This window comes from Ursus arctos, unplaced genomic scaffold, assembly GCF_023065955.2.
Source record: "Ursus arctos isolate Adak ecotype North America unplaced genomic scaffold, UrsArc2.0 scaffold_25, whole genome shotgun sequence".
Taxonomy (NCBI): Eukaryota; Metazoa; Chordata; class Mammalia; order Carnivora; family Ursidae; genus Ursus; species Ursus arctos.
The window spans coordinates 29,844,899-29,862,777 of NW_026622930.1; the positions used below are offsets into that span (position 1 = coordinate 29,844,899).

Genomic DNA, 17,879 nt, shown 5'->3' on the forward strand with positions numbered 1-17,879 from the left:
TCCTATGTCTATTTAGAAGCCCCATTATTATACATTTCACATTCAGGAATGTGATCCATTTGGTGGGGATTGACCTATAGATCAATTTGGGGAGAACTGACATTTTAGCAATATCACATCTTCAGAACCACAGACATGCTATATTTCTCCATTTATTTAGGTTTTCTTTAATTTCAGAGTTTTGAGAATACAGGTCTTGTACATTTTGTTAAATTTATCCTGAGGGATGCCTGGGTGGCTCAGTTGGTTAAGCATCTGCTTTTGGCTCAGGTCAGGATCCCAGGTCCTGGGATTGAGTCCTGCATCGGGCTCCTTACTTGGCAGGGAGCCTGCTTCTCTTCTTCCTTTGCCTGCAGCTCTCCCTGCTTGTGTGTGCTCTCTGTCTCTCTCTGACAAATAAAATCTTTAAAAAATAATAAATTTATTCTGAGACATGTTTTTTTGATACTGTTATAAAAGATTTTTAAAACTTTTTTTGTTTTTTTTATTATAATATTTTTTTATTGTATTATGTTAGTCACCATACAGTACATCCCTGGTTTCTGTTGTAAAGTTCCATGATTCATTAGTTGCGTATAACACGCAGTGCACCATGCAATACGTGCCCTCCTTACTACCCATCACCAGCCTATCCCATTCCCCCACCCCCCTCCCCTCTGAAGCCCTCAGTTTGTTTCTCAGAGTCCATAGTCTCTCATGCTTCATTCCCCCTTCTGATTACCCCCCTTTCTTTATCCCTTTCTTCTCCTACCGATCTTCCTAGTTCTTATGATCCATAGATGAGAGAAACCACATGATAATTGTCTTAATTTACATTTTATCTTGGTATATAGACATATAGTTGTGTTTTTTTGTATATTTGACCTTGTAGCCTGTTACTTTGCTAAATTGAATTTTTAGTTCTGGTAGGTTTTTTTGTACATTGCTTAGGATTTTCTACATCCATAATGTCACCTGGGAATAAAAAGAGTTTTATTTCCTTTCAGTCTTATACCTTTTAAAAAAATTGTGGTAAAATAGAAATAACAGAATTTATCATTTTAGCCATTTTTAAGTATGTAGTTGAGATGCATTAAGTACATTCATGTTATTATGCAACTGTCACCATCCATCTCCAGAACTTTTTCATCATCCCAAACTGAAACTCCATACTCATTAAACAGTGACTCCTCTTTGCCCCTTCCCCAGACCCTGCTAACCAGCGTTACTATGTCATTATGGATTTGGCTATTCTAGGTGCCTCATACAAATGGAATCATACAATATTTGTCTATTTGTGTCTGGTTTATTTTAGTTAAGGTGTTCAGGGTTCATCTATATTCAAGTAAGTGTCAGAATTTTGTTTTTAAGGCTAAGTAATACTCCATTGTATGTATGTATGTGTGTATTCACACACATTCTGTTCATTCAGTCAGTGGACATTTGAGTTTCCGCATTTTGACTATTGTGAATAATGCTGCTATAGATGTTTATGTACAAATATGTTTGAGTTCCTGCTTTCAGTTCTTTTGAGTGTGCACCCAAAAATGGTAATTGTGTTTTCTTGAGGAACTGCCATACTGTTTTCCGTGGCAGCTGCATCGTTTTACATTCCAGCCAACCATGTACAAGGGTTCCGTTTTCTCCACATCCTCATCAACACTTGTTGGTTATTGGGAGTTTTTTTGTTTTGTTTTTGGTTTTGTTTTTTTGAAATTAGCCATCCTAATGGATGTGAAGTGGTATCTCATTGTGGGTTTGGTTTGCATTTACCTCATACAGTTCTGACATCAATTCCAATGTGTGTATTTTTTCCACACCACCAAGCAATTCTCTGAGACACCAGCTGGGTGTCCTACAGTTCATCTCAGTTCTGACACCATCTACTTGGAGACAGTGTCACATCCACAGGTTAAGGGCTCAGTCTACAAGACTACCCACTTTGGATGCCAATTACAAGTCCAGGTTTTCTCCTGGGTCTCTTGACTGCTTGGCTATAAGAGGTGCCCATGACCTCCTCTTCCAGTTAGATTAATTTGCTAGAGTGGCTCACAGAGCTCAGAGAAACAATTTACTTACTAGATTACCAGTTTTTTATGAAAGTTGATAATATAATTCAGGAACAGCCAGTTGGAAGAGATGTGTAGGGCAAGGTATGTGGGAAGGGGTACAGAGCTGCTTTCTATGACCTTCCTGGATGTGCTACTCTTCCCAAATCATCACGTGTTCACCAACTCAGAAGCTCCTTGAACCCTGTCCGTTTGGGCTTTTATGAAGGCTTCTTTACATTGAGATGATTGGTTAAGTCATTGGCTATTAGCGATTGAACTTTCTCCATCCCTTTTACTCTTGAGGTGGGGTGGGGGTGGGACTGAAAAATCCCAACCCTCTAGCCACATGGTTGGTTCTTCAGGTGACCAGCCCTCAACCTCAGGTGACCTCAGGGCATTCCAGAAGTCACCTCATAACATAAAAGGCACCTTTATGGCTCTCCTCACTTAGGAAATCCCAAGGTTTTTAAGAGCTCTGTGCCAGGAAGGGCATGAAAAAAATATATTTCTTATTTAGAATCACAGTATTCCACCCATCTAATGATTAGGGATGTTGAGCTTCTTTTCATGTACCATTTGTGTATCTTTTTTTAAATTGAAGTATTTTATTAAAAATAATCTCACAAAATTATAGGGTAACTATATTTTCCAGGAAATGTTTCAAGTTATTTGCACATTTTTTAATTAGGTTTTTTGTTGTTGAGTTTTAGGAGTTCTTTATGTATTCTGGGTATTAATCCTTTGACAGATACATGATTTGTAAATATTTTCTATTCTGTGGGTTGCTTTTCACCTTGTTGATAGTATTCTTTGATGTATAAAAGTTTTTAATTTTGATGAAGTCTAGTTTATTCTTTCGTTACCTGTGATTTTTGTGACCAACTAACATGAGTTTGCTCTTTGGTGAGTTACAGATAAAGATTACACTGGTGGAGTTGTCACACAAAGGAAACTTTGTATGTAACATATAAGGTGATCACAGGGAATAACTTCCCAGGGGGGTGAGTGTGTTTCTTTTATTTAGAGTTAGGATGAATAGGAAGGTGAGCTTTGTTATTGCATGGAGAGGTGGACATAGGTTGTACAGGCTGCTTCAAAGACATGCCTATACATGTATCCTGTGTTATGTTAATGAAGCTTGTGCTCCTCCTCGGGTGGAGTTTAATGGTATAATGAGGTAGAGGTAACTGTCAGACACTCTATGGTCCACCTGCTCTGGTATGGTCAGTCTCAAACTGGTTAGGCCTGTGGAGCTCTTCCTGTTGTTTATCTCTAAAAGATAAACTTAACATTCCTGTGAAGAAGAAGGGATGTCAGTAGGGGTCTTACTGGTGGCAAGTTTTAACCTCATTACCCCTATGGGGCACAGTTCTAATTTTGGTGTCATTTTGAAGAAATCATTGCCAAATCCAGTGTCATTAAGTATTTTCCCCTGCATTTTCTTCTAAGTATTTCATACTTCAAGTTCTTAAGTTTAGGCCTGTGATCCATTTTGAGTGACTTTTTATATTTGATGTTAGATAAGGGTCTACAACTTGATTCATTTGCATGTGGATATACAGTTGAAAAGACTCATTTCCCCATTGAATAGTAGTGGCACTCTTGTTGAAAATCATTTAACTACATATATGAAGGCTTATGTGAAGGTCTGGGCTCCCTATTCCATTGATCTGTATGTTTATTTTTATGCCAGTCACACACTTGATTACTATAGCTTTGTAGTAAGTTTTGAATTTATAACTGGACTAATGAGAGTTCGCTCCTTGGTGAGTTTCAGATAGATATTGCACCAGGTAGAGTTGTCACATAAAGTAATCTTTATTTGCAGCAAATGAGATCATGGGGAATAATTTCCAAAGCTGTGACTCCCCGAGCAGAGGGTGAGCAGGGTTTTTTAAAATTTACGGTTTAGGATGAATATTCAGAAAGGGGAACTTTGTCGTGGCATGTAAAGGCAGGTGTAAAGTTGCGCAGGCTTACTTAGAAAACATGACTCTACGCATCATATGTTACGTTAACGAAGCTTGTGTTCCTCTTAGGGTGGAGACTTTTTTTTTTTAAGATTTTATCTTTTTTTTTTTTTTTTAAGATTTTTATTTACTTATTCGACAGAGAGAGACAGCCAGCCAGAGAGGGAACACAAGCAGGGGAGTGGGAGAGGAAGAAGCAGGCTTCCAGCAGAGGAGCCTGATATGGGGCTCGAGCCCATAACGCCGGTATCACGCCCTGAGCCGAAGGCAGACGCTTAACGACTGAGTCACCCAGGCGCCCCGAGACTTTTAACATAAGGAAGCAGAGGAACTGGAACCCTTCTTGGCTCATCTGTGCAGGCATTGATGTAATGGCTGAGCTTAAGCTGGTTTAGTTTGGCTTAGGTTACATAGTTCTTGGTTTGCTAGTAGGCAGTCTGTTCTGTGGTCTAAGACTATTCAGGATAAGGAATGTAGGCCTTGCTAGTTCATAAGCTGGAACCATATTAGTTGACCTTGAGTCCAGGCTACTGCAGGGAAGGCTGGTGTATTTGGTAGTGGGGTCTGAAAAGAAACAGTAGCTAGCTGATTAGGGCGAAACATTTCTCTGAAAAATAAGCTTTAAGTTTTCTTCTAATTTTTACCTCATTAACCCTGTGGGGCACAATTCAAAATCAGGAGTATGAGGCCTCAGAACTGTTCTTCAAAGATTGTTTTGGCTATTTGGGATCTCTTGAGATTCCGTGTGAATTTTAGAGTTTATAGTTTTATACTGCCTATATTCTGTGATCTTTTAATGTCTGCAGGATCTGCGGTGGTCCCCGTTTTTCCATTCTTGATAGTTATCATTTATCTTTTCTGTCTCTTTTTCTTGACCAGTGTTGCTAATATTCCATTCATTTTATTAACCTTTTCAAAGAACCATTGTTACCGAAACCCAGATTCGGCTGCCTGTTGCTGAAAAGTCCAATACTGAAGAGACAAGTTTCGACTGGAAAGGAATATGAGCTTTGTTCAGGAGGCTGGCCACATGGGGAGAAGGTGGACTCTTGTCCAAAGGCCAGCTCCAAGGTTTCTGCCAAGCCCAAGGATTATTAAAGGGGTTTAGGGCAGTGCAAGGGTCCATAACATTCCTTGATTACATGCAGATTTAATGGCGCCAGCTACAGACGTTATCTCGGTGCTTGGAGATTGTGCAGAGGGGTCTGGTTCCTTGGTACCCGGGGGTCTTGCAAGGGGGTCTGGTTTCTGTTTTGTGAGTACAGAAGTCCTCTGCTTTTTCTGGGAAAGGATGCGTGATCTATAGATATACAAAGAAAGTTTAGTTAATCACTTGGGCTAAGGGTATCTGTTAAACTTTAAAGACTGCTATAGATTTTCCAGAGTGGCCAAGGTGACTTCACCATGGTTTTGTTGATTTCTCTGTTGTGTTTTTTTTTTTTTTTTTACTCAGTGAATCATGGTTGTTCATATTTGTAATTGCAGATCTATATCAAACAATATATTTACTCAGGTTAAACTTCTGTTTAATATGTGTGTGTCAGTGAATGAGGTTTTTCCTCTGGTGATTTGGGGGTAGGATGGGATGTTTAGGTACTAAGTCTTCTGGGTGTGATAATTTCCCCATCTCTCTTGGTAGTCAGTCATAGGTTACCTGAGGCACAGATTGCCTTGCCTTCAACACTAGTTACTCCCTAGAAACATTTTCTGCCCTTGCTTTCTGCAGCATCATAATTTCCTTTATTTATTCATTCATTCATTCATTCATTCATCTGTTTATCCATCTGTCCTTACCTTACTGGCTCTCTGCTTGCTTCATTTCATTTACCTTTGTGAGCTGTTCTTTGTCAGTGTCCCCCACTCTTGGGCCCTTTTCTCTGTTCCCTCTACTTTCCACAGGAAGTCTTAACCCTGCTGTGACTTTAGTTGCCATCTGTGTGCTGGAAACTCATAAATGTATATATCTGGATCAGACTTCTCTGCTGAATTTGTGACCAATTATTTACACCCCCAACCCCAATCAGCGCAGGTGAGGGGAGTAACAAGTAACAAGAATAAAGATCCTGAGGGAGGAGTATGCTTTGGCGTGTTAGTGCATCAGCAAGGAGAACAGCTGTAATGGAATGAAAAAAATGGCAGAATATGTAGGAGATAAATCAGAGAGATGAGGAGGGAGAGGCGGGTACTCGTGGCAGGAGGTGTATTGGCTAGGACCTTGTAGAACATTCTGTAGACTTCTGTGAATAAGATGGGAAACCATTGGAGGATTCTGAGCAAAGTGATGATAGGATATATAATATGATCTGATACGACTTACATTGTAACAATTCATTCTGTCCCTGTGTGGGAGTTGAGTGATGTGGATAAGATGGAAGCAGAAGACAAGCTAGGAGTCTATGGCAGTAATCAAGGTGGGAGATGATGGTAGCTTTGACTAGTCTGATGATAGTGGGGGTGGTGAGAAGTGATCAGATTCTGTATATATTCTGAAGATTGGATTTGCTGACAGATTGGATGTGTGAGGTATGACACAAAGAGGAATCAAAGATGACTGTAAGATTTTTGTTCTGAGCATCTCAAAGGATAGAACTGTTACTGTGATGAGGAAAACTGGCACAAGCAGGTTTAGGGGTGAGGTTGGGAGGGGGAGATAAAGAACTCAGTTTGAACATATTTATTTTGAGATGCCAGTTAGACATTCAAGTGGTAATGCCAAGTAGTCAGAGGCATGAATCTGGATTTTAAAGAAATGCCAGTCTGGATATATATAAATAGATATCTATCTACACACACACACACACACACACACACACACTCATCAGTGTATCTATGGTCTTTATTTATTTTTTTTTTTTTTAAAGATTTTATTTATTCGACAGAGACAGAGATAGCCAGCGAGAGAGGGAACACAAGCAGGGGGAGTGGGAGAGGAAGAAGCAGGCTCACGGGAGAGGAAGAAGCAGGCTCACAGCAGAGGAGCCTGATGTGGGGCTCGATCCCATAACGCCGGGATCACGCCCTGAGCCGAAGGCAGACGCTTAACCGCTGTGCCACCCAGGCGCCCCATATGGTCTTTAATACCATGAAAGGGATGAGATCACCAACAGGATGAGTGTAGAAAAGGGGAAAAAATGTCCATTAAAACACTCCAACATTTAGAGTTGGAGCGGATAAGAAAGAATAGCGATGAAGATGAGAAGTAGCAGCTAGTGAGGTGAACCTCTGAAAGCCAAATGAAGAAAGCAATTCGAGGAGGAGGATGTGATCCACTCTGTCAAATGCTGATGATAATTTCCTGCAGATAGTGCACCCTTTGAATGGGATTTGCACATTCTGCCTCCCAGCTTGCTTATTTTTACTTCATGTTCATGTCGCAAATCAAGTGCCTTGTCCTCACAGAAGCCTTTTCTGACTCCCAGACTAGTTTATACATTTTCATAGGCCCTCACTCTCTTTTGGGCGTTCTTCACGTGGTTATACTTAATTATCTGTTTAAAGTCTGGCTCCTCTACTGGGCTTTAACTTCCACCAGCAATGTCAGTCTTATTCACTGCTGTCTCCCCAACATTTCTCATAGGGCCCAACATCAGTAAATATTTATCGAACAAAAGGCTGAACGGATGAACAATCATGTCCATGTGTACTCTGACTGGCATATTTTAGGATGCCTCAGAAAACTCCACTCTAAAAACCGTGGCCGCATCTGTCCTTTGGAATTTGAGCAACACCACTGTCCTTAACATCCTTACTCTAGGACGGATATTTCACAGGTTTTTACCTGTATTTTACATTCACAACATGCTGTCTCCAATGTTGGCACCAACCTTATAAGCTACTCCTAACCGTGTTGCAATCAAGGAAGTAAAATTTGGTGGAGCTGAAAGTGTGTTCCAGGTATTATTGCTTCTAAGTGGCAGAACTTCAGTCTAGGCACTGTCTTCTTGACCTTGCAGATTTTTAAACTCTTACTCTTAGCTTAATGACTAAAAGCAAAGCCTCGTCACTTTTTGCCAGCTGTGTCCTTGACTAAGTTATCCAAACCTTCTGTGTTCGATTTTTCCAACTCTAAAATGGGGATAATAGCAATACCAACCTGTCAAGGTTGTGAAAGTTAAATGAGTTAATTAATATTGTTTTAGATTAGGGGTGCCTGGGTGGCTCACTTGGTTAAGAGGCCGTCTCTTGATTTCATCTCAGGTCATTGTCTCAGGGTCATGAGATTGAGCTCTGTATCCTGTTCCGCTCTCAATGAGGAATCTGCTTGAAATTCTCTCCCTTTCTTTCTGCCTCTCCTCTCCCCACCTCTCTAAAGTAAATAAATCTTTTAAAAAATATTATTTTAGATTAGAACCTGATACTTGGTAAGCACCCCCACAAGGGTGAGCTATTTTCATTATCACTGTTCTTGCTGAGGTAATTCAGCTGTCCTTACTTTTGAGGACCTTTCTGATCTCCTCCCCTCTGCTCCAATAACCATGCTTCCAAGAATTCTGTGCACACTGTCTTCATAGCATTTATCCTGCCAGTGTAATTTTGTATTCTCACATTTATGTACCTAGCTAAGGGGAGGAGAGTCCCCACAATTCTGTAGAGTGTACTTGGCACTACACACACACACACACACACACACACACACACACACACACACACAATATGTTTGAAAGGTAATTCATCAGCACCACTACCCAGAAACATCTAACTGGGTGCTAAAGGCAGCTAGGGTCTCCAGGCTTCCTTTTTAGCAGGATAGTAACTATAACATTTGGCCTATATATTATTTGTATTTTAGACTACACTTCTCCTTACCAGATTCCTTTGTAAAATAATTCACTGGAGATTTTTTCATGAAAAAATTACCTGCTTTCATGAAAACCCTGAAAACAGAGAGCAGATTTTCCTTGCTTTCCTTTGACTCCATGACTTTTGCCTTTTTATATCTCTTTATAAAGGATTTTTGTTGGTCTCTTTTCTGGCTATTTTGTGTATTTGTCCCATTCTTTCTTCTGATTTCCTGTACCATTTTTCCTTCAGATATGACAAAGGGAGCCTGTACCATTTAATGTTTTGTCTCCATGATTATGCCACACAGTTATTCCCTTTTGCCTGGTTAGAGGAGGTAGCCACAGTGTTAATATGATGAAAGCATTGGGACACATTTTCAGGGTTTCCTCCTGAGTGCCACCGTACCTTAAATGGAAGGAACTGAGTACTTAACAATGGAAAGGCAAAAAACATTTAATTTCAGAAGTTAACTGGCTATCAATCTTTTAATTAAACATAAAGAACCAAGAAAATTTGCCTTTGATCAGACTTTCTAAATTAGTGAACTGTGGGTCATTGGACAACGATTGGACAATGACCGGGCAGTGGCTTTCCTTTCCAAAGATGTTTTTCTTGGAACCAGTGAATATTTTGTAATCCTGCTATTTCTTTTTTTAAGTTCTAAGGATATTTTCTTGAGTAGGGTCTCTATTAAAAATAGTATTCTGATAAAAGCATAAGCTATAGAGGCAGGGAAAAAGAGTTTGAGTAGAATTACTGTGTCAAGAATTATTAATAGTGGGTGAAGGGGTCTGCCTCTTGGAGCTAGGCCACTGTCTGAGCTTCCTCCATAGCTTGTAAACTCACACTAGGGAGAAGCCCACCCATAGGTGCTGTGGCAGTTTTTCATTGTTGCATACTTCTCCCTTATGACATTTTTCTAATTTGCAGTTATAGTTGAGGATCAAATGATTGACGAGGCTCCTTCTTAAACATATCTTATGTCTTGTCTTGCCTAGACCACAGAAGATGCCATCTTTTACTTGTCCAATATCAGCTATATCCCTCCCAAAGTTGTAGTTGGTTCCCCAAACTTGGTACCATTAACATATCTCAATTATGGCATTGTGTTGTTTAAGATGGGGAATTGTTTCTACATTGTCACACTGCACTCTCCCACACAAAATATTTGAAGGCGGGAATGTTTTATATGTTATAAACCTTGTATACCACAATGGCCAAAATGATCTCCTTGCATATTAATTGTTTTATAGCAGCTCGGAGGCATTCCTTGCTGTTTGGCCAAAATATATTGACAGACGTTGTTTATTGTGACTCTTGCACATTTTGGGTTAACAGTAGGCACTGTTACCACAAGGCATCCTCAGGGCATCACCTTGAGCTTCCACTGCACCACTTAAGAAGGTCACAGTCACTGATATGTACTCTACAGAGCTTTCTGGGAGAAGCAAACTTATATTTTATACAGCAAGGCCCAAAAGCAAAGACCGCCCAAGTTTTCAGTTTACAATTGGAGCCGCAGCAAGGATCCTTTCTGCACCGACGTTCTGACCCGCAGTTAGACTCTTCATCATCTTCCACTACCTTGTGACTGCATTGTTCCAATGGGATAACATTTCAAGAAGCAGGTGTATCCGTCAGATAGACTCGCCTGTGGTTAATGAGGTTAAAATAACTTCCATAATTGCAGTTGCTAAAAGCACTGGTGTTGTATTATGGGCACTCACAATGCAGTGTTTTTTCCTGCATAAACCAAATTCCTTTACATGAGACATAGCAAGATTATGGCCCAGTTGGTGAGCAAATGACTATTATAAAATGGAAGCGATCCTCTTTGAAGAATTTACAAACTGCTGGCCCCAAATGACAGTAACATACTCCTGAGATCTAAACCAATCCAAATATATTAGAAAAATCCTAGGCCACAAAAAGATGCCCAGAATCATGTGGCAAAGGAGGATAAAGATGAACACTTTTCCAGTCACTGAAACTGTCAAGGAGTTGACTTGTTCGACATTGATAAATTTGCCTGGTTCCAAATCTCAACCCCAATTAAAGAAACGTGAAGGCCTACATGTGGACAGATGGGAATCTGCTAAATTGATCACATTTAACATATCTTCTGTTGCCTTTGAGACATTTCTGTTCGAGTAATTGAAACTACGGTTGTCCACCACTATAACCGACCCCACAAAGCGCCAGTGTGGGTCTATCAGCTGTGGGAACTTTGGGGCAGTTGTGAATTCTCTACCTTGAATGCCAGCTTCTGATGTTGTCATCTCGGTAAGCTGTATTTCATGGCTATGAATTGAATCTCATTGCTACCTGTCATATACAATTAGCTTTCAAATGTGGTAGAGTGCCTTATGGTCATTTATCTATCGAAATCCCTCGCAAGGTCCCTAAACAGGTCCTGAGGACAGTCAGGGAGCTCCTCCAGGGGGCTCCTCAACATAACCATGATGGCAGCAGTCATCCTGGATAAAGAACTGATCTGTGTGGAGGGCGCACAGCTCTGTGTGGGGGAATACTGGTAGGTTCTGGAAACCAAGTGCTTCTTAGGCTATAGACAAAGGACAAGGGTATGAACCTCCAAGAGCAGGCTGTAGGTGATCCCCTAAGGGACAGGTGGAAGGATCAGCCAGTGCTGCAGGCTCAGGATCCTTCTGCTGAATTACCACTCGGGCTGGGCCCAAGCATGTTGGATTTCTTCTAAAAAGACTAAGAGAGTGTTGCTGCTTTTTGTTAAACTCTTAGGGTAAATATTAAATAGGGTGTGTGTGTGTGAGAGAGAGAGAGAGTGAATTCTCTAATACAGTGTATTTTTTTCACCTCGTTACTTTTATTTTTTAATTTTTTAAAAGATTTTATTTATTTATTTGAGAGAGAGCACAATCAGGGAGAGCAGCAGAGGAAGAGGGAAAAGCAGACTCCCTGCTGAGCGGGGAGCCTGATGTGGGGCTTGATCCCAGGACCCCAAGATCACGACCTGAGCCGAAGGTAGATGCTTAACCAACAGAGCCACCCAGGCACCCATCACCTTGTTACTTTTCAATTTTATTTAAAAAAACCCAACAGTTTTATTGCGGTTTATCTGACCTACAACAGACTGCACATATATAACTTGTGTGTTTAAGTGTTAACAAGTGTATACACTTGTGAAATCATCACCACAATCAATATAGTGAACATATGTGCCACCCCCAAAAGTTTCCTTCTGTCCCTCAGTAATTCTTCCTTTTGGGATACTATTGATCTGCTCTTGCCAGTATAGGTTAGTTAATATAAAACTCGTCTAGAGTTTTATGTTAATGGAGGTAGGCAGTGTGTACTCTTTTCTTGGCTTCTTTGACTCAGACTGATGACTTTGGGAATTATCTATGTGTTTGTGCACATTAATAGTTCACTCCTTTTTATTGTCACATAGTATTCCATTGTATGTATATACCATAATTTGCTTATCCATTCCCCTGTTAATGAACATTTGGTTTGTCCCAGTTTGGAACTATCACAAACGAAGCTGCTGTGAACCTTCATGCACAAATCTTTGTGTGGGCCTGAGCTTTCTTTCTCTTGGGTAAAAACTTAATGAGTAGAATGACTGGATCATATAATAAGTGGATGTTTAACTTTTTAAGAAACTGCCGGACTGTTTTCCAAAGTGGTTGTACCATTTTACTTTTCCATCAGCAGTGTTTAAGATTTCCAGTCCCTCTATCCTTGCCATCAGTTGGCATGGCCAGTATTTTTTATTTTGACCATTCAAATAAGTATATAATAATAGCACATTGTGGCTTTACTTTGCATTTTTCTTACGACTAGTGATGTTGAGCGTCTTCTCCTGTGCTGCTAATTGTCTTTGTATCTTCTTTAAGTGTATTTTCAGATTTTTTTGTCCATTTCTTGAGGGGCTGTTTCTTACTGAGTTTTGAAGTTCTTATATATTCTGAATAGTCCTTTTGCACATATATACTTTGCAAACATTTTATTCCAGTCTGTGCCTTGTCTCTTCATTCTCTTAAAGTTTATTGAAGAGAATTTTGTAGTTTTGATGAAGTTCAATTTATTTTGTTATTTTTATGAATATTGTGTATTCTCCACCATATCTAATAAATCTTGGCTTAACCTTTGGTTTAAAAGATTTCCTCTATGCTTTCTTCTAGAAGTTTTATAGTTTTGTTTTACATGCTACATGCTACATGCTAGTCCATGATCCATTTTGGATTACCTTTTATGTGGTGCAAGGTATTGAATGAAGTACTTCTTTTGTTTTTCATTCAGTTGTCCCAGCACCATTGGTTAAAAAGACTGTCCTTTCTTCAGGGATTTGCCTTTGCACTTTTGTCAAATATCAGTTGTCCATATTTGTGTGGGTCTATTTCTCTTCTCTCTGTCCTGGTCTGTTGATCTGTTTGCCTGTTGTTACACAAATACCCCACTATCTTGAGTGTTGTTCCTTTATAATAAGTTTTGAAATCAGGTAGTGGTAGTCCTCCAGCTTCTTTTTCAAAGTTAGTTTGGCTATTTTAGATCCTTTGCATTTTTAGGTAAATTTTAGAATAAGCATGTCAAGGTCTGCTGGAAAAATGTTGGATTTTATTGATCATTTTGGAGAAAATTGACATCTTGATGTTAATTATTCAGATCAGTGAATAAGGTCTCTCCACTTTTTTAAGCTATTGTTAATTTCTCTCAGTGATATTTTGTAGTTTTCAGTTATAGATCTTTCACGACTTTTGTCAGAATTATTGCGAAGTACTAAATATGCATTGTTGCTGTGTAATAGTATTCTTTAATAAATATCACTTCCAACTGCTCATTGTTAGTATATAAAAATAAAATGGTTGTATATTCATCTTGTATCCTTTGAGCTTGCTAAGCTAATTTATTAGTTCTAGTAGCTGTTTTTTTTGTAAATTCCCTCAGATTTCTACATAAAGATCTAGAAGTCTCATCTATAAATAAAGATAATTTTAGATCTTCCTTTCTAATCCGGATGCCATGTATTTCTCTTTTTTACCTGATTGCACTGGCCAAAATCTTTAGTAGTGTGGTGTTGAATAGAAGTTGTGAGAGTAGGGGCGCCTGGGTGGCACAGCGGTTAAGCGTCTGCCTTCGGCTCAGGGTGTGATCCTGGCGTTATGGGATCGAGCCCCACGTCAGGCTCTTCCACTATGAGCCTGCTTCTTCCTCTCCCACTCCCCCTGCTTGTGTTCCCTCTCTCGCTGGCTGTCTCTATCTCTGTCGAATAAATAAATAAAATCTTAAAAAAAAAAAAAAGAAGTTGTGAGAGTAGACATTCTTTTCTTGTTCCTGATCTTGGGGTGGGGGAAGATACTTTGTCTTTTACCATTAAAAGCTACCATTAGCTCTAGATTTTTTTCCATAGATTCCCTTATCATGTTGAAAAGTTATTTCTATTGCCAGTTTTTTTAAAGTTATTAGGAATGGATATTGGATTTTGTCAAATGACTTTCCTGATCTTTTGATGTGATCATATGATGATTCATTTTTGGTTTGTTAATATGGTAACTTACACTGAATTTCAAATCAATCCTGTATTCATAGGAAAAACTTCATTTCGTCATGATATATTATACTTGAATTCAGTTGCTAAACTTTTCTTAGGATTTTGCCATCTATGTTCATGAGGGACATTGGTCTGAATTTTTTTTTTAGTAATGTTTTTATGTAGTTTTCACATGAGGGTAATGCTGGCTATGAGGAACAACTTGGGACATATTCCCTCCTTTTCAATTTTCTTGGAGTTTGTATAGAATTATCTTTTCTTCCTTATATTTTTGGTAGTATTCAGAAGTGAAATCAGTGTGGCCCTGGAGTTTTCTTTGTGGGAAAGTTTTAAATTATAAATTCAATTTCTTTAAAAGATACAGGGCTATTTAGACTATTCATTTCTTGTATAAACTTTGATAGTTTGTGTCTTTCAAGAAATGCGTCCATTTCATCCCTAAGTTGTCTAATTTATACACATGAAGTTGTTTGGGGCTCCTGGGTGACTTAGTTGGTTGAGCATCCAACTCTTGATTTTGGCTCGGGTCATGATCCTCAGGGTCATGGGATTGAGCCCCCCTGCCCCCATCATGCTGTGCACTCGGTGGGGAATCTGCTGGAGATTCTCTCTCTCCCTTGCTCTCTGCCCCTTTCCTGCCCTCTTGTTCTCTCGCTCTCTAAAATAATAAATCTTTTTAAAAAACAGACAAACTTGTTTATAATTATCACTTATTATCCTTTCAGTAACCATAGAATCTGTGGCATTGTCCTTTAAGCATTCTTCATATTGGTAATTTTTTTCTTTTTTTTCTTTTTTTTTTTTTTCCCCTGATCAGTATGATGAGAGGTAGGTGAATACTATTGCTTTTCTCACAAAGTCAGCTTTGGTTTTCCTCTCATTTTTTTTGTTTGTTTTCTATTTCATTGATTTAGATTCTGATCTTTATTTTCTGTCATCTGTTTACTTTCGGTTTGACTTTTTCTAATTTTTTGAGGTGGAAGTTGAAATAATCAATTTAAGATCTTTATTACTTCTTTTTTGAGATATAATTGACATATTGCATTAGTTGGAAGTGTAGAACATAATAAATTGATATATGCATATGTTGTAAAATAATTACTACAATAAGTTTTGTTAGCCTCCTTCATAGCACATAGTTAGAAATGTTTTTTCTTGTGACGAGAACTTTTAAGATATACCCTTTTAGCAACTTTCAAATGTGCAGCACAGCATTGTTAACTACAGCTACTATCCTGTACATTACATCCCCAGGACTATTTTGTCTTGTAACGGGAAGTTTATACCTTTTGATCTTTACCCATTTCACCCACCCCCACCAATCTGTTCTCTGTATCAATGAGTTTCTTTTAGATCCACATATAAGTGAGATCATACTGTATTTATCTTTCTCTGTCTGACTTACCCCGGAATAAATCTCACTTGATAATGATGTATTAACCTTTTAATGTCTTGTTGAATTCAGTTTGCTAATATTTTGTTGAGTACTTTTCCGTTTATGTTTATCAGAGATATTGGCCTGTAATTTTCTTTTCTTGTAGTGTCCTTGTTTGGTTATGATACTGGGTAATGCTGGCCTTGTATAATGAGTTTGGAAATGTTCCTTCTCTTCTGTTTTTGGAAGACCTCGAGAAGGGTTGATATTCTTCAAATGTTTGGTAGAATTCACCAGTCAAGGCATTTGGTCCTGGGCTTTTCTTTGTTGGGAGGTTTTTGATTACTGATTCAATCTTCTTACTAGTAATTGGTCTGTTCAGATTTTCTATTTCTTCATGATTCAGTGTTGGCGGGTTGTATATTTCTAGGAATTTACCCATTTCTTTTAGATTTTCCAATTTGTTGGCATATAATTGTTCAATAGTAATCTATTATGATCCTTTGTATTTCTGTGGTGTCAGTTGTAACATCTCCCCTTTCATTTCTAGTTTTACTTATTTGAGTCCTCCTTTTGTTCTTGGTGAGTCTAGCTAAAAGTTTGTTTAAAGTTTTCAAAAAACCAGCTCTTCATTCCATTGATCTTTGCTGTTGTCTTTTTAGTTTGTGTTTCACTTATTTCTGCTCTGGTCTTTGTTATTCCCTTCTTTCTGCTGACTTTGGGCTTAGTTTGTTGTTGTTGTTTCTAGTTCCTTGAGGTGGAAAGTGTGGTTGTTTAACATTTTCCTTGTTTCTTTTTTTAAGTAGGTGCAGGACTTGAACTCACGACTCTGAGATTAAGACCTGAGCTGAGATCAAGAGTTGGATGCTAAACAACTGAGCCACCCAAGCACTGATTTCTTCTTGTTTCTTAATGCAGGCTTTTATTGCTATGACCCTCCATCTTAGAACTGCTTTTGCAGCATCCCATATGTTTTGGCGTGTTTTATTTCCATTTTCATTAGTCTCAAGATATTTTTTTTATTTCTCGTTGGATTTCTTCTTTGACTCATTGGTTGTTCAGTAGCATGTTGTTTAATCTCCACATATTTGTGATTTTTCTACTTTTCTTCTTGTAATTGATTTCTGCTTTCATACAGCAGTGGTTGGAAAAGATGGTTGGTATGATTGCAATCTTAAATTTATTAAGACTGATATTTTGTGCCTAACATATGATTTATCCTGGAGAATGTTACATGTGCTCTGAGAAGAATGTGTGTTCTGTTGCTTTTGGAGGAATGTTCTGTTACTGCCTGTTAAACCCATCTGCTCTGATGGTAGTTTCAGCCCGATGTTTCTTAATGATCTTCTGTCTTAGTGATCTATCCATTTATGGAAGTGTGGTCTTGAAGTCCCCCACTATTACTGTATTGCTTTCTGTTTTTCTTTCTTTCTTTCTTTTTTTATTATTTATGTTAGTCACCATACAGTACATCATTAGTTTTTGATGTAGTGTTCCATAATTCACTGTTTGCGTATAACACCCAGTGCTTATTACAACATGTGCCCTCCTTAATATCCATCACTGGGCTAACCCATCCCCCCATCCCCCTCCCCTCTGAAACCCTCAGACTGTTTCTCGGAGTCCATAATCTCTCATGGTTCATCGCCTCCTCTGATTTCCTCCCCTTCAGTTTTCCCTTCTTTCTCCTAATGTCCTCCATGCTATTCCTTATGTTCCATATATGAGTGAAACCATATGATAATTGTCCTTCTCTACTTGACTTACTTCACGTAGCATAATACCCTCCAGTTCCATCCATGTCGATACAAATGGTGGGTGTTCATCCTTTCTGATGGTTGAGTAATGTTCCATTGTATATATGAACTACATCTTCTTTATGCATTCACCTGTTGAAGGGCATCTTGGCTCTTTCCACAGTTTGGCTGTTGTGTACATTGGTGCTATGAACATTGGGGTGCATATGTCCCTTCTTTTCACTACACCTGTATCTTTGGGGTAAATACCCAGTAGTGCAATTGGTGGGTCATAGGGTATCTCTATTTTTAACTTTTTGAGGAAACTACATACTATTTTCCAAAGTGGCTGTACCAACTTGCATTCCCACCAACAGTGTAAGAGGGTTCCCCTTTCTCCACATCCTTGCCAACATTTGTTGTTTCCTGCCTTGTTAATGTTTGCCATTCAAACTG

General features: G+C 38.8%; 1 protein-coding gene across 2 annotated transcripts in view; it reads left to right on the top strand.

The window, feature by feature from the left end:
- The window catches only part of MED6 (mediator complex subunit 6), a 114,391-nt gene that overhangs the window by 25,758 nt on the left and 70,754 nt on the right, over positions 1 to 17,879 (top strand). The window lies entirely within an intron of this gene.